Source organism: Bufo bufo, chromosome 1 (genome assembly GCF_905171765.1).
Source record: "Bufo bufo chromosome 1, aBufBuf1.1, whole genome shotgun sequence".
Classification (NCBI taxonomy): Eukaryota; Metazoa; Chordata; class Amphibia; order Anura; family Bufonidae; genus Bufo; species Bufo bufo.
In genome coordinates this window covers 45,278,059-45,300,902 of record NC_053389.1, presented here as the reverse complement: position 1 = coordinate 45,300,902, position 22,844 = coordinate 45,278,059, and positions in this window count along the sequence as shown.

Here is a 22,844-nt window from a genome sequence, read left to right as displayed (position 1 = left end):
GGCTACAATCTCCTGACATGGCTTCGGGTAGGGAACATGGACAAGGTTATGACCCAATTCTGGAATGTAGGGGTTGCCTAATCCTAACAATAATTTTGATATCTGGATGCCTCTATCACCACACTAAGTAGCCCTGGAATCATCCCCACATCATGAGAAACTGAAAATCATGTACAGTACCTACAGGACCAGTACCATGGGTGCCATTGAGCACTGAAGTGACCAGCTTTTTAATATCTAACTTCTGAACTTTGCCTTATAGTCCCCTAAGGATCCAGCTTGATTTTCGGGAAAACGCGTTGAGACACCCAAAAGAACGTATAGCGAGGTAATTGGGGCAACTGAGGGTTTAGCCACCGAGAGGTGGGGTCGCCCCTTTCAGTTTGGGTGCTCTGTCTGTAGGCAGGGATAGAGTAAGGGGCATTATAGGGCAAGATACATGTCCTATATGGATTAAAGTAACATCAATTACTCAGAAGAAACAATTGTCTATAATTCGAAGACCTCAATGGATGGTGTTTAACAATATCAAGAATCATCCAGAGACCTCACCTGTGGTGACTTGACGACTTTCTACTTTGATTACCAGTCATGAGTACAGATGGATCATGGGAAACTTTACACAGTGGTCCCTACCTTCATGAAATATATGTCCCCTATGCCTGCAATCTAAGGCTACGGATTAATATTGTTTGTTAATTAATTATATGATTTTTGGGTTATGTTTTAATGGGGGTTAATGTTTAATTCACGGTCATTTGTTCAATAACACCCTCTATAGTAATATTTTTCTTTCGGTGAAAAGCCCGTACAGTACTCTTGAATTTGTCCGGTTCTGAAACCAGACAGCAGATGGCACCTAATTACAGACCTGATATGTCTCAAAAAAATCCCAGTGAAGAAGAGATTCAAACTGTTCTATCTGTTCTTCTGCAAAACAGCTTCATGGCATCCAAAGACCTCACAGATACATACTGTATCTTCAGGAAACAAAGGAAATTTTTGAGTGGTGCCATCCGAACCCAGTCAAGGCCTTCTTCACTTCCAATTCAAGTATCTGTCGTATGGCATTATATCTGCTCCTCATATAATCACAAAGATTGCAGTGGTCCTTACAGCAGTTTTCTGTCTCCAAGGAGTGTCAATAATCGGGTACCTTGACAACTGGCTGATCATTGCACTATCCAGACAACTACCCTTAGCATGGTATCCTGGTCAACATGCAGAAATCACTACTTCTTCCAGTCCAGAAAATAAAATCTCTGGAGTTATTCCTCAATGTATACCATCTGTCAATAAAATTGTCACCAGAGAGGAGGAGGAAGATCTTTACAGGAGTAAATCTTGTTTCACCTTCCAGTCATTGTTCATACAGTGTTAAAAGCGCTGGACCCATAAACCTCAGCAATGGATGTGGTACATTGGGCCAAGACTCACATTTGGACTCTACAGGCCAACATTCTTTTAGCATGGAACAAAAAGAGGATGTCATGAGACTCCACACGTCCTTTAGTGCATACACCAGGTGGGACCTGAGGTGGTGGATTCATCCAGACTATCTACAGAGAGATCCCTGACACACCACCAACAGGTAGTCCTCACCACGATGCCCCCTCTTTGAACTGGGGAGCGAATGTAGAGGGTTTTTGCTTCCAGCAGGTCTGGTCCTCCCAAGACAAGCTACTGACATTGAATCTAAAATAACTCAGCTTGCCTTAATTTATCCCACTCTAATGAACCACAATGTTCTCATCCAAAGGGGAACCTGCCATTAGTTTATTATAGAAACAAAGAGGGGAGGGGTACCATGAGTCTATTCTGTCCATCTTTTCTACAGCATAAATTCAGGAATTGCATAGAAATCCCCATTTTCAGAGTAACCTTATTCTCCGTACTATGCCGGTTTTGCTGACAAAGTTGTCTTCAATGTCTAATATCAACCAGGAAATTGCACTTCATGTGTTCTTCCTAAAATTAAAAGATGAACAACAAAACATTTTTCAAACCTTGTTCTCATCACGGGCATCTATGCCCCTTTTGATGCAACCCATTATCTTATTGGCCTTGGCAGCAGCTGCCTGACATTGGTTTCGACAGCTTAGTTTGCTGTTCACTAAAATTCCTAGGTCCTTTTCCATGTCAGTGTTACCCAGTGTTTTACCATTTAGTATTGTTGTGCATTTTCATACGTATACAATATTATCTAATGACATTATAGCCAAAATGAATGCTCATCTCATTGCCTTTAACCACCTCAGCCCCCAGTGCTTAAACACCCTGAAAGACCAGGCCACTTTTTACACTTCTGACCTACACTACTTTCACCATTTATTGCTCGGTCATGCAACTTACCACCCAAATGAATTTTACCTCCTTTTCTTATCACTAATAGAGCTTTCATTTGGTGGTATTTCATTGCTGCTGACATTTTTACTTTTTTTGTTATTAATCGAAATTTAACGATTTTTTTGCAAAAAAATGACATTTTTCACTTTCAGTTGTAAAATTTTGCAAAAAAAAACGACATCCATATAGAAATTTTGCTCTAAATTTATAGTTCTACATGTCTTTGATAAAAAAAAAAATGTTTGGGTAGAAAAAAAATGGTTTGGGTAAAAGTTATAGCGTTTACAAACTATGGTACAAAAATGTGAATTTCCGCTTTTTGCAGCAGCTCTGACTTTCTGAGCACCTGTCATGTTTCCTGAGGTTCTACAATGCCCAGACAGTACAAACACCCCACAAATGACCCCATTTCTGAAAGTACACACCCTAAGGTATTCGCTGATGGGCATAGTGAGTTCATAGAACTTTTTATTTTTTGTCACAAGTTAGCGGAAAATGATGATTTTTTTTTTTTTTTTTTTTTTTCTTACAAAGTCTCATATTCCACTAACTTGTGACAAAAAATAAAAAGTTCTATGAACTCACTATGCCCATCAGCGAATACCTTGGGGTCTCTTCTTTCCAAAATGGGGTCACTTGTGGGGTAGTTATACTGCCCTGGCATTCTAGGGGCCCAAATGTGTGGTAAGGAGTTTGAAATCAAATTCAGTAAAAAATGACAAGTGAAATCCGAAAGGTGCTCTTTGGAATATGGGCCCCTTTGCCCACCTAGGCTGCAAAAAAGTGTCACACATCTGGTATCCCCGTACTCAGGAGAAGTTGAGGAATGTGTTTTGGGGTGTCTTTTTACATATACCCATGCTGGGTGAGATAAATATCTTGGTCAAATGACAACTTTGTATAAAAAAATGGGAAAAGTTGTCGTTTGCCAAGATATTTCTCTCACCCAGCATGGGTATATATAAAATGACACCCCAAAACACATTCCCCACCTTCTCCTGAGTACGGAGATACCAGATGTGTGACACTTTTTTGCAGCCTAGGTGGGCAAAGGGGCCCATATTCCAAAGAGCACCTTTCGGATTTCACTTGTCATTTTTTACAGAATTTGATTTCAAACTCCTTACCACACATTTGGGCCCCTAGAATGCCAGGGCAGTATAACTACCCCACAAGTGACCCCATTTTGGAAAGAAGAGACCCCAAGGTATTCGCTGATGGGCATAGTGAGTTCATGGAAGTTTTTATTTTTTGTCACAAGTTAGTGGAATATGAGACTTTGTATAAAAAAAAAAAAAAAAAAAAAAAATCAGCATTTTCCACTAACTTGTGACAAAAAATAAAAAATTCTAGGAACTCGCCATGCCCCTCACGGAATACCTTGGGGTGTCTTCTTTCCAAAATGGGGTCACTTGTGTGGTAGTTATACTGCCCTGGCATTTTCCAGGGGCCCTAATGTGTGTTAGGTAGGTAAATGACCTGTGAAATCCTAAAGGTGCTCTTTGGAATATGGGCCCCTTTGCCCACCTAGGCTGCAAAAAAGTGTCACACATGTGGTATCGCCGTATTCAGGAGAAGTTGGGGAATGTGTTTTGGGGTGTCATTTTACATATACCCTTGCTGGGTGAGAGAAATATCTTGGCAAAAGACAACTTTTCCCATTTTTTTATACAAAGTTGGCATTTGACCAAGATATTTCTCTCACCCAGCATGGGTATATGTAAAATGACACCCCAAAACACATTCCCCAACTTCTCCTGAGTACGGCGATACCACATGTGTGACACTTTTTTGCAGCCTAGATGCGCAAAGGGGCCCACATTCATTTTATGAGGGCATTTTTAGACATTTGGATACCAGACTTCTTCTCACGCTTTGGGGCCCCTAGAATGCCAGGGCAGTATAAATACCCCACATGTGACCCCATTTTGGAAAGAAGACACCCCAAGGTATTCAATGAGGGGCATGGCGAGTTCATAGAAATTTTTTTTTTTTGGCACAAGTTAGCGGAAATTGATATTTTTTATTTTTTTCTCACAAAGTCTCCCGTTCCGCTAACTTGGGACAAAAATTTCAATCTTTCATGGACTCAATATGCCCCTCACGGAATACCTGGGGGTGTCTTCTTTCCGAAATGGGGTCACATGTGGCGTATTTATACTGCCCTGGCATTCTAGGGGCCCTAAAGCGTGAGAAGAAGTCTGGAATATACATGTCTAAAAAATTTTACGCATTTGGATTCCGTGAGGGGTATGGTGAGTTCATGTGAGATTTTATTTTTTGACACAAGTTAGTGGAATATGAGACTTTGTAAGAAAAATAAATAAAAATTCCGCTAACTTGGGCCAAAAAAATGTCTGAATGGAGCCTTACAGAGGGGTGATCAATGACAGGGGGGTGATCAATGACAGGGGGGGGTGATCAATGACAGGGGGTTGATCAATGACAGGGGGGTGATCAATGACAGGGGGGGGTGATCAATGACAGGGGGTTGATCAATGACAGGGGGGTGATCAGGGAGTCTATATGCGTTTTGCGGATCCGATCCATCTATCAGTGCATCCGTAAAAATCATGCGGACATCTGAATGGAGCTTTACAGGGGGGTAATCAATGACAGGGGGGTGATCAGGGAGTCTATATGGGGTGATCACCACAGTCATTGATCATGCCCCTGTAAGGCTTCATTCAGACGTCCGGATGCGTTTTGCGGATCCGATCCATCTATCAGTGGATCCGTAAAAATCATGCGGACGTCTGAATGGAGCTTTACAGGGGGGTGATCAATGACAGGGGTGTAATCAATGACAGGGGGGTGATCAGGGAGTCTATATGGGGTGATCACCACAGTCATTGATCACGCCCCTGTAAGGCTTCATTCAGACGTCCGGATGCGTTTTGCGGATCCGATCCATCTATCAGTGCATCCGTAAAAATCATGCGGACATCTGAATGGAGCTTTACAGGGGGGTGATCAATGACAGGGGGGTGATCAGGGAGTCTATATGGGGTGATCACCACAGTCATTGATCACGCCCCTGTAAGGCTTCATTCAGACGTCCGGATGCGTTTTGCGGATCCGATCCATCTATCAGTGCATCCGTAAAAATCATGCGGACATCTGAATGGAGCTTTACAGGGGGGTGATCAATGACAGGGGTGTAATCAATGACAGGGGGGTGATCAGGGAGTCTATATGGGGTGATCACCACAGTCATTGATCACGCCCCTGTAAGGCTTCATTCAGACGTCCGGATGCGTTTTGCGGATCCGATCCATCTATCAGTGCATCCGTAAAAATCATGCGGACATCTGAATGGAGCTTTACAGGGGGGTGATCAATGACAGGGGGGTGATCAATGACAGGGGGGTGATCAATGACAGGGGGGTGATCAGGGAGTCTATATGGGGTGATAACCACAGTCATTGATCATGCCCCTGTAAGGCTTCATTCAGACGTCCGGATGCATTTTGCGGATCCGATCTATCTATCAGTGCATCCGTAAAAATCATGCGGACATCTGAATGGAGCTTTACAGGGGGGTAATCAATGACAGGGGGGTGATCAGGGAGTCTATATGGGGTGATCACCACAGTCATTGATCACGCCCCTGTAAGGCTTCATTCAGACGTCCGGATGCGTTTTGCGGATCCGATCCATCTATCAGTGCATCCGTAAAAATCATGCGGACATCTGAATGGAGCTTTACAGGGGGGTGATCAATGACAGGGGTGTAATCAATGACAGGGGGGTGATCAGGGAGTCTATATGGGGTGATCACCACAGTCATTGATCACGCCCCTGTAAGGCTTCATTCAGACGTCCGGATGCGTTTTGCGGATCCGATCCATCTATCAGTGCATCCGTAAAAATCATGCGGACATCTGAATGGAGCTTTACAGGGGGGTAATCAATGACAGGGGGGTAATCAATGACAGGGGGGTGATCAGGGAGTCTATATGGGGTGATCACCACAGTCATTGATCACGCCCCTGTAAGGCTTCATTCAGACGCCCGTATGCGTTTTGCAGATCCGATCCATCCATCAGTGGATCCGTAAAAATCATGCGGACATTTGAATGGAGCTTTACAGGGGGTTGATCAATGACAGGGGTGTAATCAATGACAGGGGGGTGATCAGGGAGTCTATATGGGGTGATCAGGGGCTAATAAGGGGTTAATAAGTGACGGGGGGGGGGTGTAGTGTAGTGTAGTGGTGCTTGGTGGGACTTTACTGAGCTACCTGTGTCCTCTGGTGGTCGATCCAAACAAAGGGGACCACCAGAGGACCAGGTAGCAGGTATATTAGACGCTGTTATCAAAACAGCGTCTAATATACCTGTTAGGGGTTAAAAAAAACACATCTCCAGCCTGCCAGCGAACGATCGCCGCTGGCAGGCTGGAGATCAACTCTCTTACCTTCCGTTCCTGTGAGCGCGCGCGCCTGTGTGCGCGCGTTCACAGGAAATCTCGCGTCTCGCGAGAGGACGCACCGGCGCGTCCACCCAGAAGAGCAGGGCCGCCGCAAAGACGCAATCCTGCGTACGGCGGTCCTGAGGTGGTTAAGAATAAAATCAGCCTGAACCGAAGGTCTATTATATGGCTGAGGGAGCCAAGATGAGTTCATGGCAAGTTCAGTTTATATAAAAATTATTGTGAACATGAACGGACATTGTATTTAAAAGTTATTACTAAAGATATGGGATTATCTATGGGGAGTAAACTAACTTCCTCAGACATGTCTGTCTGAAGGGAACAAGGTTGTTTCATGGATAAGCCATGACATGATAAGGATTCATATCCTTGAGGCACACCTGCTGTATGAGGTTCAATTTATATATTCATAATTATATTATATACACTACTCAAAAAAATAAAGGGAACACTTAAACAACACAATGTAACTCCAAGTCAATCACACTTCTGTGAAATCTAACTGTCCACTTAGGAAGCAACACTGAGTGACAATCAATTTCACATGCTGTTGTGCAAATGGACAACAGGTGGAAATTATAGGCAATTAGCAAGACACCCCCAATAAAGGAGTGGTTCTGCATGTGGTGACCACAGACCACTTCTCAGTTCCTATGCTTCCTGGCTGATGTTTTGGTCACTTTTGAATGCTGGCGGTGCTATCACTCTAGTGGTAGCATGAGACGGAGTCTACAACCCACACAAGTGGCTCAGGTAGTGCAGCTTATCCAGGATGGCACATCAATGCGAGCTGTGGCAAGAAGGTTTGCTGTGTCTGTCAGCGTAGTGTCCAGAGCATGGAGGCGCTACCAAGAGACAGGCCAGTACATCAGGAGACGTGGAGGAGGCCGTAGGAGGGCAACAACCCAGCAGCAGGACCGCTACCTCCGCCTTTGTGCAAGGAGGAACAGGAGGAGCACTGCCAGAGCCCTGCAAAATGACCTCCAGCAGGCCACAAATGTGCATGTGTCTGCTCAAACGGTCAGAAACAGACTCCATGAGGGTGATATGAGGGCCCGACATCCACAGGTGGGGGTTGTGCTTACAGCCCAACACCGTGCAGGACGTTTGGCATTTGCCAGAGAACACCAAGATTGGCAAATTCGCCACTGGCGCCCTGTGCTCTTCACAGATGAAAGCAGGTTCACACTGAGCACATGTGACAGACGTGACAGAGTCTTGAGACGCCGTGGAGAACGTTCTGCTGCCTGCAACATCCTCCAGCATGACCGGTTTGGCATTGGGTCAGTAATGGTGTGGGGTGGCATTTCTTTGGAGGGCCGCACAGCCCTCAATGTGCTCACCAGAGGTAGCCTGACTGCCATTAGGTACCGAAATGAGATCCTCAGACCCCTTGTGAGACCATATGCTGGTGCGGTTGGCCCTGGGTTCCTCCTAATGCAAGACAATGCTAGACCTCATGTGGCTGGAGTGTGTCAGCAGTTCCTGCAAGACGAAGGCATTGATGCTATGGACTGGCCCGCCCGTTCCCCAGACCTGAATCCAATTGAGCACATCTGGGACATCATGTCTCGCTCTATCCACCAACGTCACGTTGCACCACAGACTGTCCAGGAGTTGTCAGATGCTTTAGTCCAGGTCTGGGAGGAGATCCCTCAGGAGACCGTCCGCCACCTCATCAGGAGCATGCACAGGCGTTGTAGGGAGGTCATACAGGCACGTGGAGGCCACACACACTACTGAGCCTCATTTTGACTTGTTTTAAGGACATTACATCAAAGTTGGATCAGCCTGTAGTGTGTTTTTCCACTTTAATTTTGAGTGTGACTCCAAATCCAGACCTCCATGGGTTGAAAAATTTGATTTCCATTTTTTTATTTTTGTGTGATTTTGTTGTCAGCACATTCAACTATGTAAAGAACAAAGTATTTCAGAAGAATATTTAATTAATTCAGATCTAGGATGTGTTATTTTTGTGTTCCCTTTATTTTTTTGAGCAGTGTATATCTCTGTATGGTATATTTAGTTTACAACATATTTTAACCAATAATTCATATAATGTGTTATCTATGTGTAACAATGTATCAATTTATATATATGTTATACCATGTATTTATCATTTAGAATGTATTGTAGAAGGTACAGAAACATTAAAGTAAGTTTATGTTAATTGGAATTCTGAGAAGAGTAAATGTTATTTCAAAACAATAGTTATTCATGGATGTAGATAAGTGAAATGTACAAGTTCCGATGCCAAGCATCAAAGCCGGCATATAAAATTTTTATCAAGTCAACATATATTTCAAAAAGATAGGAGAAGACAGTGACTCCAACAAGTCCAGGATATAGGTAATTAAAAGTGTCAGGAAAAGACCTTCCTCCATGATGTATATCAAAAGGTTAAGAAGGTCATGAGAACGTATTATTAGATATTTAGATTTAATGCTTAAAAGTTGTGATGTTCATCTGCAGTACCACAGTGCCATCTGGAGGCAGATGGACAATATTATATTATTTTATCATTTGTTTGATGCCATATTAGGAGTTAATATGACATCATGATGTTATTAGCATGCGAATACACCCACCTTACCTGATTCGAAATCCCTAATCTAAAGGGGATGGATTCTTAGATAAGGTGGGGGATAATTACTCGTGTGCGGAGCAGCAAGGGAGATCCATATTTCCATAGATCCATCCATCCATTCATTCAATATAAAAGAAAACTTTACCAGAAGAAACTTGGATTATTTTTTTGGATTACTAGGAAAGTTCTTGAGAACTGGTCCGATCTGAACTCTGTCTACCTTTGACCCGGTAACGTATATTTTGTTTACTGCTCGTGATATTAATAAGATATTTCTCTCGGTATATAGCCAAGCGTCCCCATACTGTGGGAACATATAGTGTTAGGTGCCTCCATAATGCTGATTATTCTCTTAGCAAAGATGCATGTTACGCTGAGCGCTCCGGGTCCCCTGCTGGCCTCGGAGCGCTCACAGCGTATGCCCCCAGGCAGCACTCCAGCGTCTCGGCTTGTGCGTCCTCGCTCTCTAGGGCGCGCGCGCGCCGGGACTCTTAGATTTAAAGGACCAGTGCACCAGTGATTGGTGCCTGGTCCAAAGGGGTTATTAAGGGTTAAGGTTGTGAGAGGCAGTGCTGACTTAATTAGGCTGCACCTGTGCACTGCCCATTTATACCTTCTCCTCCCACAGCTTTCTGCCGGATCTTTGTGCCTTGTGCCTCAGAGAAAGCGTTCCCTACGATGTTAGTTTGCCTTACCTGTTGCCGTACACGTTGCTACCGTCCACTCGCCTTTGAACCTTTGCCGCCTGCCCTGACTGCTGCTACGTCCGACTACGCTCTTGCCTTTTTCCTGTGTACCATGCCTTATCAGCTGCCAGAGAGGTCGAGTTGTTACTAGGGGACATGACCTGGTAGTTACCGCCGCGGCAAATCCATCCCGCTTTGCGGCGGGCTCTGGTGAAGACCAGTAACTGCTTAGAACCGGTCCTCTAGTACAACCCGCGCCATCGCCTCTATGGTCCAGAGGATTCACTACCTGTCCTGCCGGTTCGTGACAGTAAGATCCGGCCATGAATCCCGCTGATGTTCCCCTGCCAAGCCTGGCGGACCTCACCACCATTGTGGCCCAGCAGGGTCAACAGCTGGCCCAGTTGACCGCTCTGTTTCAGCAGCTCCTGCCTTCTCAGCAACAGCCAGCTCCTCCGTCTGCTCCTGCTGCATCACCTCCGCCTGCAGTTACCACCGGTTCCAGAATCCGTTTGTCCCTACCAGACAAATATGACGGAGATCCTAAGCAGTGCCGTGGGTTCTTGTCACAGTGCTCTCTCCACCTCGAGCTTCTGTCCGACCAGTTTCCTTCTGAGCGAGCCAAGGTAGCCTTTATTCTCAGTTTACTGTCCGGGAAGGCCCTGGCCTGGTCTACACCACTATGGGACCGCGCAGATCCTGCCACCGCTTCCGTCCAGAGCTTCTGCCTAGAGTTCCGGAATGTTTTTGAGGAGCCTGTCCGGGTTACCTCCGCAGAGACTGCCTTACTAAATTTGACCCAAGGATGTTCTTCCGTGGGTGACTATGCCATTCAGTTCCGCACCCTGGCCTCTGAGCTGAACTGGAACAATGAAGCCCTTTGTGCCACCTTCAAGAAAGGACTTAACAGTGAAGTAAAGGACGTTCTGGCTGCGCGTGAGCTTCCTTCCACTCTTAGTGACCTCATTTTGCTGGCCACTAGGATAGACAAACGTTTCGCCGAAAGACAAGAGGAACTCCTCCTTGAAAAGGAAAAAGCTCGTCCTAGACGCTTTCCTCGTCTGGCTCCCGTTTTTCCGCATCCACCTCAACCCGCTACTGGGTTTTCCGCCGTGGAAGCCATGCAGGTGGATCGGTCACGTTTGACTCCGCAAGAACGAAGCCGCCGCAGAAACGAAAACCTGTGTCTGTACTGTGCCAGTACCGAGCACTTCCTTAGAGATTGTCCTCTCCGTCCACAGCGTTCGGGAAACGCTCGCACCTAGTAAGCGTGGGAGAGGCGTTGCTAGGTGTGGATTCTTCCTCTCCACGTCTCATCATACCCGTGCAGTTGATCATCTCTTCCAAGTCCTCTTTCTCCGCAGCCGCCTTCTTGGATTCCGGTTCAGCTGGCAACTTCATTCACGCCTCCTTGGTTGACAAGTACCGTATTCCAGTAATCCATCTACCCAAGCCGTTTTTCATCTCTACTGTTAACGGTGAGAGACTCTCAGCCACCGTGCAGTTCCGTACCCAGCCTCTGCAGAAGGACATCGGAATATTTCATACAGAGACTTTAGAGTTCTTTGTCCTTCCCTTCTGTTCCTCCGAACTCCTCCTGGGTCTGCCGTGGCTTCAACGTCATAGTCCTGTCCTGAATTGGTCCACCGGTGAGATCCTGCGTTGGGGCTCCTCCTGTTCGGACCACTGTCTCAAGCCTGCTCTGGTCAAACAGAACCCGCAAGTTTCTCCGCCTTCTGGGCTGCCCAAGCCATACCATTCCTTCACGGATGTCTTCTGCAAGAAACAAGCTGAGGTTCTTCCTCCTCACCGATCCTATGATTGCCCGATCGACCTGATACTCGGTTCTACTCCACCTCGGGGCAGAATTTATCCTCTCTCACCTCCTGAGACTCTTGCCATGTCCGACTATACAGGGAGTGCAGAATTATTAGGCAAGTTGTATTTTTGAGGATTAATTTTATTATTGAACAACAACCATGTTCTCAATGAACCCAAAAAACTCATTAATATCAAAGCTGAATATTTTTGGAAGTAGTTTTTAGTTTGTTTTTAGTTTTAGCTATTTTAGGGGGATATCTGTGTGTGCAGGTGACTATTACTGTGCATAATTATTAGGTAACTTAACAAAAAACAAATATATACCCATTTCAATTATTTTTTTTTACCAGTGAAACCAATATGACATCTCAACATTCACAAATATACATTTCTGACATTCAAAAACAAAACAAAAACAAATCAGTGACCAATATAGCCACCTTTCTTTGCAAGGACATTCAAAAGCCTGCCATCCATGGATTCTGTCAGTGTTTTGATCTGTTCACCATCAACATTGCGTGCAGCAGCAACCACAGCCTCCCAGACACTGTTCAGAGAGGTGTACTGTTTTCCCTCCTTGTAAATCTCACATTTGATGATGGACGACAGGTTCTCAATGGGGTTCAGATCAGGTGAACAAGGAGGCCATGTCATTAGATTTTCTTCTTTTATACCCTTTCTTGCCAGCCACGCTGTGGAGTACTTGGACGCGTGTGATGGAGCATTGTCCTGCATGAAAATCATGTTTTTCTTGAAGGATGCAGACTTCTTCCTGTACCACTGCTTGAAGAAGGTGTCTTCCAGAAACTGGCAGTAGGACTGGGAGTTGAGCTTGACTCCATCCTCAACCCGAAAAGGCCCCACAAGCTCATTTTTGATGATACCAGCCCAAACCAGTACTCCACCTCCACCTTGCTGGCGTCTGAGTCGGACTCGAGCTCTCTGCCCTTTACCAATCCAGCCACGGGCCCATCCATCTGGCCCATCAAGACTCACTCTCATTTCATCAGTCCATAAAACCTTCGAAAAATCAGTCTTGAGATATTTCTTGGCCCAGTCTTGACATTTCAGCTTGTGTGTCTTGTTCAGTGGTGGTCGTCTTTCAGCCTTTCTTACCTTGGCCATGTCTCTGAGTATTGCACACCTTGTGCTTTTGGGCACTCCAGTGATGTTGCAGCTCTGAAATATGGCCAAACTGGTGGCAAGTGGCATCTTGGCAGCTGCACGCTTGACTTTTCTCAGTTCATGGGCAGTTATGTTGCACCTTGGTTTTTCCACACGCTTCTTGCGACCCTGTTGACTATTTTGAATGAAACGCTTGATTGTTCGATGATCACGCTTCAGAAGCTTTTCAATTTTAAGAGTGCTGCATCCCTCTGCAAGATATCTCACTATTTTTGACTTTTCTGAGCCTGTCAAGTCCTTCTTTTGACCCATTTTGCCAAAGGAAAGGAAGTTGCCTAATGATTATGCACACCTGATATAGGGTGTTGATGTCATTAGACCACACCCCTTCTCATTACAGAGATGCACATCACCTAATATGCTTAATTGGTAGTAGGCTTTCGAGCCTATACAGCTTGGAGTAAGACAACATGCATAAAGAGGATGATGTGGTCAAAATACTCGTTTGCCTAATAATTCTGTACAGGGTGTATACGTGAGAACCTACAGAGAGGATTCATAAGAAAATCTTCTTCTCCTGCTGGGGCCGGTTTTTTCTTTGTGACAAAAAAAGACGTCTCCCTCCGCCCCTGCATTGACTACAGAGGTCTTAATAAAATTACCATCAAGAACCGTTACCCTCTGCCTCTAATCTCTGAGCTATTTGATCGTCTCCGAGGGGCTAAGATCTTCACTAAATTGGACCTTCGAGGGGCCTATAATCTGATCCGTATCCGTGAGGGAGACGAATGGAAGACCGCCTTTAACACAAGGGACGGCCATTTTGAGTATTTGGTGATGCCCTTCGGCCTCTGCAACGCACCTGCTGTCTTCCAGGAATTCGTCAATGATATTTTCAGGGACTTACTTTACACCTGCGTGGTCATATACCTGGATGATATCCTCATCTTTTCCTCCAATTTGGATCAACACCGGGTCCATGTGCAACAAGTTCTTACTCGTCTTAGGAGAAATCGCCTGTACGCTAAACTTGAAAAATGTATTTTTGAACGGACCTCCCTGCCTTTCCTGGGATACATTATCTCAGCCCAAGGACTTCAAATGGACCCAGCCAAACTCTCGGCGGTTCTGGATTGGCCACGTCCCTCTGGTCTCCGAGCCATACAAAGATTTCTGGGCTTTGCGAATTACTACAGGCAATTCATCCCTCACTATTCCACTCTGGTAGCTCCTATCGTGGCCCTCACTAGAAAAGGAGCTAACCCCAAATCCTGGCCTTCCCAAGCCGAGGAAGCCTTCCAGTCCCTGAAATCCGCCTTTGCCTCTGCACCCGTTCTCTCTAGACCAGATTCCACCAAGCCCTTCTCTCTTGAAGTGGATGCCTCCTCGGTGGGAGCCGGAGCTGTCCTCACCCAGAAGTCTTCCCGGGGCAAGACTTCAACTTGTGGCTTCTTTTCAAAAACATTCTCTTCGGCAGAGAGAAATTACTCCATTGGGGACAGGGAACTGCTGGCTATTAAATTGGCACTGGAGGAATGGAGACATTTACTCGAGGGCGCCACACATCCTGTGTACATCTTCACGGACCACAAGAACCTGGCTTATCTCCAGTCTGCTCAGAGATTAAATCCCCGTCAGGCTCGTTGGTCTCTGTTCTTCGCCCGCTTTAACTTTGAGATCCATTTCCCTCCGGCTTGTAAGAACATTAGTGCAGATGCTCTGTCTCGCTCCTCTGATGTGGTGGGCGACGAGTTAACACCTCGATATATTATCCCTCCAGAACACCTTATTACAGTCGCTCCCGTGGACCTGCGCCTTCTTCCTCCTGGCAAATCCTACGTACCTCCACGTCAGCGGCTGCGAATTCTCAAGTGGGGCCACGCCTCCCCTTTTGCCGGTCATCCAGGGGTGCTAAAGTCTCTCCAACTAATCTCCCAAAGGTACTGGTGGTCTTCTCTGGAGAAAGATGTCTCAGACTTCGTCCAGGCCTGTATGATTTGCGCCCGGGATAAATCGCCTCGCCAGAAACCAGCGGGTCTCCTCTTGCCTCTACCTGTTCCTGAAGTTCCCTGGTCTCACATCGCCATGGACTTTATTACAGATCTTCCCTCCTCCCATGGCAAGTCCGTTATTTGGGTCGTGGTGGATCGCTTCTCCAAGATGGCTCACTTTGTACCCTTGCCCGGTCTACCCTCTGCACCCATGTTGGCCAAACAATTTTTCCAACACATCTTCTGTCTCCATGGCCTTCCCAAACATATTGTCTCGGATCGTGGGGTACAATTAGTCTCCAAATTCTGGAGGGCTCTATGTGCTCAGCTCGGGATCAAATTGGACTTTTCTTCTTCGTACCATCCTCCTTCTAACGGCCAAGTAGAACGGGTGAACCAGATTTTGGGTGACTATCTGCGTCACTTTGTATCCTCACGCCATGATGACTGGGCTGATCTACTTCCCTGGGCGGAGTTCTCCTACAACTACAAACAATCCTCTGCCTCTAACAAGTCTCCTTTCTTTGTAGTTTTTGGCCGTCATCCTCTTCCACCTCTGCCGCAGTCTCCCACTCCTTCTTCTGTACCTGCCGTTGACAGTCTTGTACAGGATTTTTCCTCCATCTGGCGAGAAACCCACGCTGCTCTCCTCAGGGCTTCCACCCGTATGAAGGTTCAAGCTGACAAGAGACGCAGATCTCCACCGGAATTTCGCCCGGGTGACAAGGTGTGGCTCTCCTCTAGGTACATCCGATTTAGGGTCCCAAGTTACAAGTTGGGCCCTCGTTTCTTGGGACCCTATAAAATCAAGAGTCGTATCAATCAAGTTTCTTATCAGCTCCATCTTCCTCCCTCCCTCCGAATCCATAACTCCTTCCATGTCTCCCTTCTTAAACCTGCTGTCTTTAACCGTTTTTCTCCCAAGCTTGTTTTTCCCACCCCTGTCGCCGGTACCTCCGATATATTCTCTGTCAAGGAGATCTTGGCGACCAAGATCTCCCGGGGGAAAAGATTTTTTTTGGTCGACTGGGAGGGCTGCGGTCCTGAGGAGAGGTCATGGGAGCCGGAGGAGAACATCCTGGACCGCAGTCTCATCCGCAAGTTCTTCGGTACCAAAAAGGGAGGGAGACCAAAGGGGGGGGGGGGGTACTGTTACGCTGAGCGCTCCGGGTCCCCTGCTGGCCTCGGAGCGCTCACAGCGTATGCCCCCAGGCAGCACTCCAGCGTCTCGGCGTGTGCGTCCTCGCTCTCTAGGGCGCGCGCTCGCCGGGACTCTTAGATTTAAAGGACCAGTGCACCAGTGATTGGTGCCTGGTCCAAAGGGGTTATTAAGGGTTAAGGTTGTGAGAGGCAGTGCTGACTTAATTAGGCTGCACCTGTGCACTGCCCATTTATACCTTCTCCTCCCACAGCTTTCTGCCTGATCTTTGTGCCTTGTGCCTCAGAGAAAGCGTTCCCTACGATGTTAGTTTGCCTTACCTGTTGCCGTACACGTTGCTACCGTCCACTCGCCTTTGAACCTTTGCCGCCTGCCCTGACCGCTGCTACGTCCGACTGCGCTCTTGCCTTTTCCCTGTGTACCACGCCTTATCAGCTGCCAGAGAGGTTGAGTTGTTACTAGGGGACACGACCTGGTAGTTACCGCCGCGGCAAATCCATCCCGCTTTGCGGCGGGCTCTGGTGAAGACCAGTAACTGCTTAGAACCGGTCCTCTAGTACAACCCGCGCCATCGCCTCTCTGGTCCAGAGGATTCACTACCTGTCCTGCCGGTTCGTGACAATGCATATTGTTAATGGAAGATCTGACATTATTTGAAAAGAGGACTAAGCCCTTGGAAAGTTATTTTCCATAGTCTGATTGCCGAGCTGAATATTTTATCATATTAATATCGTATATTTTTGATTGGTCATAGGAAAACAGAGTCAAGGGATAATTATAACAGTTATTTTCCTGTATAATCCGTGTTTTATTGCTATAGCCTGTTTGATAAACAGAAGATCCTAAGTTTCTCTTGGTATATGAGTCTGTTTGTTAAAAGTATGACACTGATTGTCATAAGTCACACTGTGCTGATCAGATAGGGGTGTGTTAGCACCACCGTGTGGTACATTTTGGGTATCATTTTGTAACTTCATAATTTGTTTAGCAATTGTATTGATTTTATATTCTTTGTTTTATAATAAACAATATATATATATATATATATATATATTTGCATATACAATTGTCCCTTTGTTTCATTGCTTGCACAAATCAAATTAAGATACTCGATAAAAAGAACTTAGAGGCGATTATGTCTGCCTGAAGGATAATATCATTTTTATGTTTTTTTTTATCCTCTCTTTTATATGAAGATTCTTTTTATATAGAAGATATATGACAGTATGTACGGGTGACTTGCATTATTCCTTCCCATGTGCATAACTTTACATTTGTCAGTGTTAAACCTCATCTACCACTTATCTGCCCAAGCCTCCAATCTATCCAGATCCCTCTGTAGCAGTATACTGTCCTCTGTAGTATATATATACAGTATACTGTCCTCTGTAGTATATATATACAGTATACTGTCCTCTGTAGTATATATACAGTATACTGTCCTCTGTAGTATATATATACACTGCGTGCAGAATTATTAGGCAAATGAGTATTTTGACCACATCATCCTCTTTATGCATGTTGTCTTACTCCAAGCTGTATAGGCTCGAAAGCCTACTACCAATTAAGCATATTAGGTGATGTGCATCTCTGTAATGAGAAGGGGTGTGGTCTAATGACATCAACACCCTATATTAGGTGTGCATAATTATTAGGCAACTTCCTTTCCTTTGGCAAAATGGGTCAAAAGAAGGACTTGACAGGCTCAGAAAAGTCAAAAATAGTGAGATATCTTGCAGAGGGATGCAGCACTCTTAAAATTGCAAAGCTTCTGAAGCGTGATCATCGAACAATCAAGCGTTTCATTCAAAATAGTCAACAGGGTCGCAAGAAGCGTGTGGAAAAATCAAGGCGCAAAATAACTGCCCATGAACTGAGAAAACTCAAGCGTGCAGCTGCCAAGATGCCACTTGCCACCAGTTTGGCCATATTTCAGAGCTGCAACATCACTGGAGTGCCCAAAAGCACAAGGTGTGCAATACTCAGAGACATGGCCAAGGTAAGAAAGGCTGAAAGACGACCACCACTGAACAAGACACACAAGCTGAAACGTCAAGACTGGGCCAAGAAATATCTCAAGACTGATTTTTCTAAGGTTTTATGGACTGATGAAATGAGAGTGAGTCTTGATGGGCCAGATGGATGGGCCCGTGGCTGGATTGGTAAAGGGCAGAGAGCTCCAGTCCGACTCAGACGCCAGCAAGGTGGAGGTGGAGTACTGGTTTGGGCTGGTATCATCAAAGATGAGCTTGTGGGGCCTTTTCGGGTTGAGGATGGAGTCAAGCTCAACTCCCAGTCCTACTGCCAGTTTCTGGAAGACACCTTCTTCAAGCAGTGGTACAGGAAGAAGTCTGCATCCTTCAAGAAAAACAAGATTTTCATGCAGGACAATGCTCCATCACACGCGTCCAAGTACTCCACAGCGTGGCTGGCAAGAAAGGGTATAAAAGAAGAAAATCTAATGACATGGCCTCCTTGTTCACCTGATCTGAACCCCATTGAGAACCTGTGGTCCATCATCAAATGTGAGATTTACAAGGAGGGAAAACAGTACACCTCTCTGAACAGTGTCTGGGAGGCTGTGGTTGCTGCTGCACGCAATGTTGATGGTGAACAGATCAAAACACTGACAGAATCCATGGATGGCAGGCTTTTGAGTGTCCTTGCAAAGAAAGGTGGCTATATTGGTCACTGATTTGTTTTTGTTTTGTTTTTGAATGTCAGAAATGTATATTTGTGAATGTTGAGATGTTATATTGGTTTCACTGGTAAAAATAAATAATTGAAATGGGTATATATTAGTTTTTTGTTAAGTTGCCTAATAATTATGCACAGTAATAGTTACCTGCACACACAGATATCCCCCTAAAATAGCTAAAACTAAAAACAAACTAAAAACTACTTCCAAAAATATTCAGCTTTGATATTAATGAGTTTTTTGGGTTCATTGAGAACATGGTTGTTGTTCAATAATAAAATTAATCCTCAAAAATACAACTTGCCTAATAATTCTGCACTCCCTGTACAGTATACTGTCCTCTGTAGTATATATACTGTATACTGTCCTCTGTAGTGTATATACAGTATACTGTCCTCTGTAGTATATATATACAGTATACTGTCCTCTGTAGTATATATATATATATATATATATACAGTATACTGTCCTCTGTAGTATATATACAGTATACTGTCCTCTGTAGTATATATATACAGTATACTGTCCTCTGTAGTATATATACTGTATACTGTCCTCTGTAGTGTATATACAGTATACTGTCCTCTGTAGTATATATATACAGTATACTGTCCTCTGTAGTATATATATATATATATACAGTATACTGTCCTCTGTAGTATATATACAGTATACTGTCCTCTTCAGTGTTAATTACTTTACACAGTTTAGTTTCATCTGCAAAAATTGATATTTTACTGTGCAAGCCTTCTACAAGATCATTAATAAATATATTGAAACGCCGTAGAACCCTCAACGCAGGAGGAGGAAATCAGTTGAGGAGGTGACGTGTTATGTGATGTCTTAGGGTATGCTCACACAGAGTTTGTTTCTGTGCTGAAAGAAAAAACTGATATAAGCTGTCTCTACTCCTTTCTGTTTTTGACCTATTTCCGCTTTCTCAGCGCTGTGTATTTGTTTTTCTTTTGTAATTATTCTTGGGGAAAAATTAAAAATTTATTAATAAAAAAAAAAAAAAAAGAAAGCGAGAAAAAACTGATGCGGAATTTACTTCAGGATTTCTCCTGGATTTTTAGGATAAGGATTTCATTCCGATATGTTTTTCGATGCGGTTTTGACGTGGTTTTTCGTCCTGCCCATTTCAATGGGAACTCTGGATGTAGATTCCACATGGAACCCGCATCAAGAACAGACATGCCAGCTCTTTTTTCTGCTGAGGGTTTTTAAAACCACAAGTGGAAAAAAAGAGCCATATAAATTAACAAGTGTATTCCCCATTTAATTTAATGGAGACGAATTGCAAGCGTTTTCAGCACGGTTTTTTAGTGCAGAATTCTTTCTGAATTCCATGTTGAACATACCTGAGCATTCTTCATTGTCGATTTTAGCTCCTCAAAGGTTGAAGATAATTATTGTTTAAACCACGTGGAAAATAATCTGGTCTCAGACTGGAGTGAGATAGAGATTCTGGAAATAAAAAGCCTGTGCTAATGCCAAAAGGCAAATCATCAGGAAGAAGCTGTTGGCATCTCCTGCAAACATGACATTCTTAAGAAATTAATCTAGTGAGGAAAGCTTTTGTGGCCAAAGCAAATAAAAGCCATTATTATCACATGGCAAAGGAACAAATGTACTTAGTGAACAACTCCAAGAATTTGCGAAAGAGTATTTAAACTAGGAAGGGGGGGAAAAAGAGTGAAAATAAAAGAGTCCAATTGCCCCCCGAAACAATGCCAGAACAGGTCAGAAGCACAGAGGTTAAGAAATGATAAGCTCAGAGTCCTGTCTACAAATGCTCGCAGTTTAGGTAAAAAAATCAATGAACTTGGGTCAATAATGGCATCTGAGAATGTAGATTTAGTGGCTGTTACAGAGACATGGTTTAATGAAAGAAATGACTGGGACATAACCATACCAGGGTACTCTTTATACAGAAGAGACAGAGAAGGCAAGAAAGGAGGAGGAGTGGCCCTGTATGTGAAAGATAGCATTAAATCTAACCTAATACAAGTTGGTGAGGCCAACATAGAGTCAGTTTGGGTTACGTTGCAGTTTGCTAACCATGCAGTAACTCGTGTAGGTGTGATATATAGACCACCTGGTCAAGTTAAAGAACTAGATGATCTACTAGTTGAAGAAATAGCTAAAATGACAATGAAAGGAGAAGTTATCATTATGGGAGATTTCAATCTTCCAGATATAAACTGGAAAACCAAAATAGCAAGTTCTACCAGGAGTACAGATATTCTAAATTCCCTACTGGGGTTATCTCTACAACAAGTGGTTGAGGAACCAACCCGGAGGGAGGCCATTTTGGATTTGGTATTCACAAACGGGGATTCGGTATATGATGTCATTGTAGGCGAAACCTTGGGATCTAGTGATCACCAGTCAGTGTGGTTTAATATAAGAACTGTGAAAGAGTCCCACCACACAAAAACAAAAGTTTTAGATTTTAGAAAAACAGACTTTTCAAAAATGAAATTAGTCATAAATGAGTCCTTATCAGACTGGAACGGATTACATGGAGTCCAGGAGAAATGGGACTACTTAAAAGGTGCATTATTGAATTTAACAGAAAATTGCATTAGACTTGTCAGTAAAAGCAAAAAAAGGAAGAGACCAATGTGGTACTCAGCAGAAGTGGCCCAAATCATTAAAAATAAAAATCTAGCATTTTGTAATTATAAAAAAACCCAGAGCAATGAAGATAAGGAAATCTACAAGATTAGGCAGAGAGAGGCCAAGCAAGTTATAAGAACTTCTAAAGCGCAGGCAGAAGAAAAACTAGCTCAGTCTATGAAAAAAGGGGGTAAGACATTCTTCAGATATATAAATGAAAAAAGGAAATTAAAACAAGGAATAACTAAATTAAAAACAAAGGACGGAAGGTATGTAGAAGAGAATAAAGGGCTAGCCGACTGCCTTAATGAATACTTCTGTTCAGTTTTTACAAAAGAAAAAGAAGGAGAAGGACCTCCACTAGAAAGGATGACTAATAAATTGTTTGATGCATGTGTCTTTACAGAGGAAGATGTTCTAAGTTTGCTGTCTAAGGTGAAGACAAATAAGTCACAGGGGCCTGATGAGATACACCCAAAATTATTAAAAGAGCTTAGTGGTGAGCTGGCAAAACCGCTAACAGATTTATTTAACCAATCATTAGTAACAGGAGTCGTCCCGGAAGATTGGAAATTGGCAAATGTCGTGCCCATTCACAAGAAAGGTAGTAGGGAGGAATCGAGCAACTATAGACCAGTGAGTCTGACATCAATAGTAGGCAAATTAATGTAAACCCTATTAAAGGATAGGATTGTGGAACATCTAAAATCCCATGGATTGCAAGATGAAAAACAACATGGGTTTACTTTAGGGAGATCATGTCAAACAAATCTTATAGATTTTTTTGACTGGGTGACTAAAATAATAGACGGTGGAGGTGCAGTAGACATCGCATATCTAGATTTTAGTAAGGCTTTTGACACTGTCCCACATAGAAGACTTATCAATAAACTGCAGTCATTGAGCATGGACTCCCATATTGTTGAGTGGATTAGGCAGTGGCTGAGTGACAGACAACAGAGGGTTGTAGTCAATGGATCTGTACTGGGACCAATTTTGTTTAATATCTTCATAAGTGATATTGCAAAAGGCCTCGATGGTAAGGTTTGTCTTTTTGCTGATGACACAAAGATATGTAACAGGGTTGATGTTCCTGGAGGGAAACGCCAAATGGAAAAGGATTTAGGAAAACTAGAAGAATGGTCAGAACTCTGGCAACTGAAATTTAATGTGGATAAGTGCAAGATAATGCACCTGGGGCGTAAAAACCCAAGGGCAGAATATAGAATATTTGACACAGTCCTGACCTCAGTATCTGAGGAAAGGGATTTAGGAGTAATTATTTCAGAAGACTTAAAGGTGGGAAGACAATGTAATAGAGCAGCACGAAATGCCAGCAGAAAGCTTGGATGTATAGGGAGAGGTATAAGCAGTA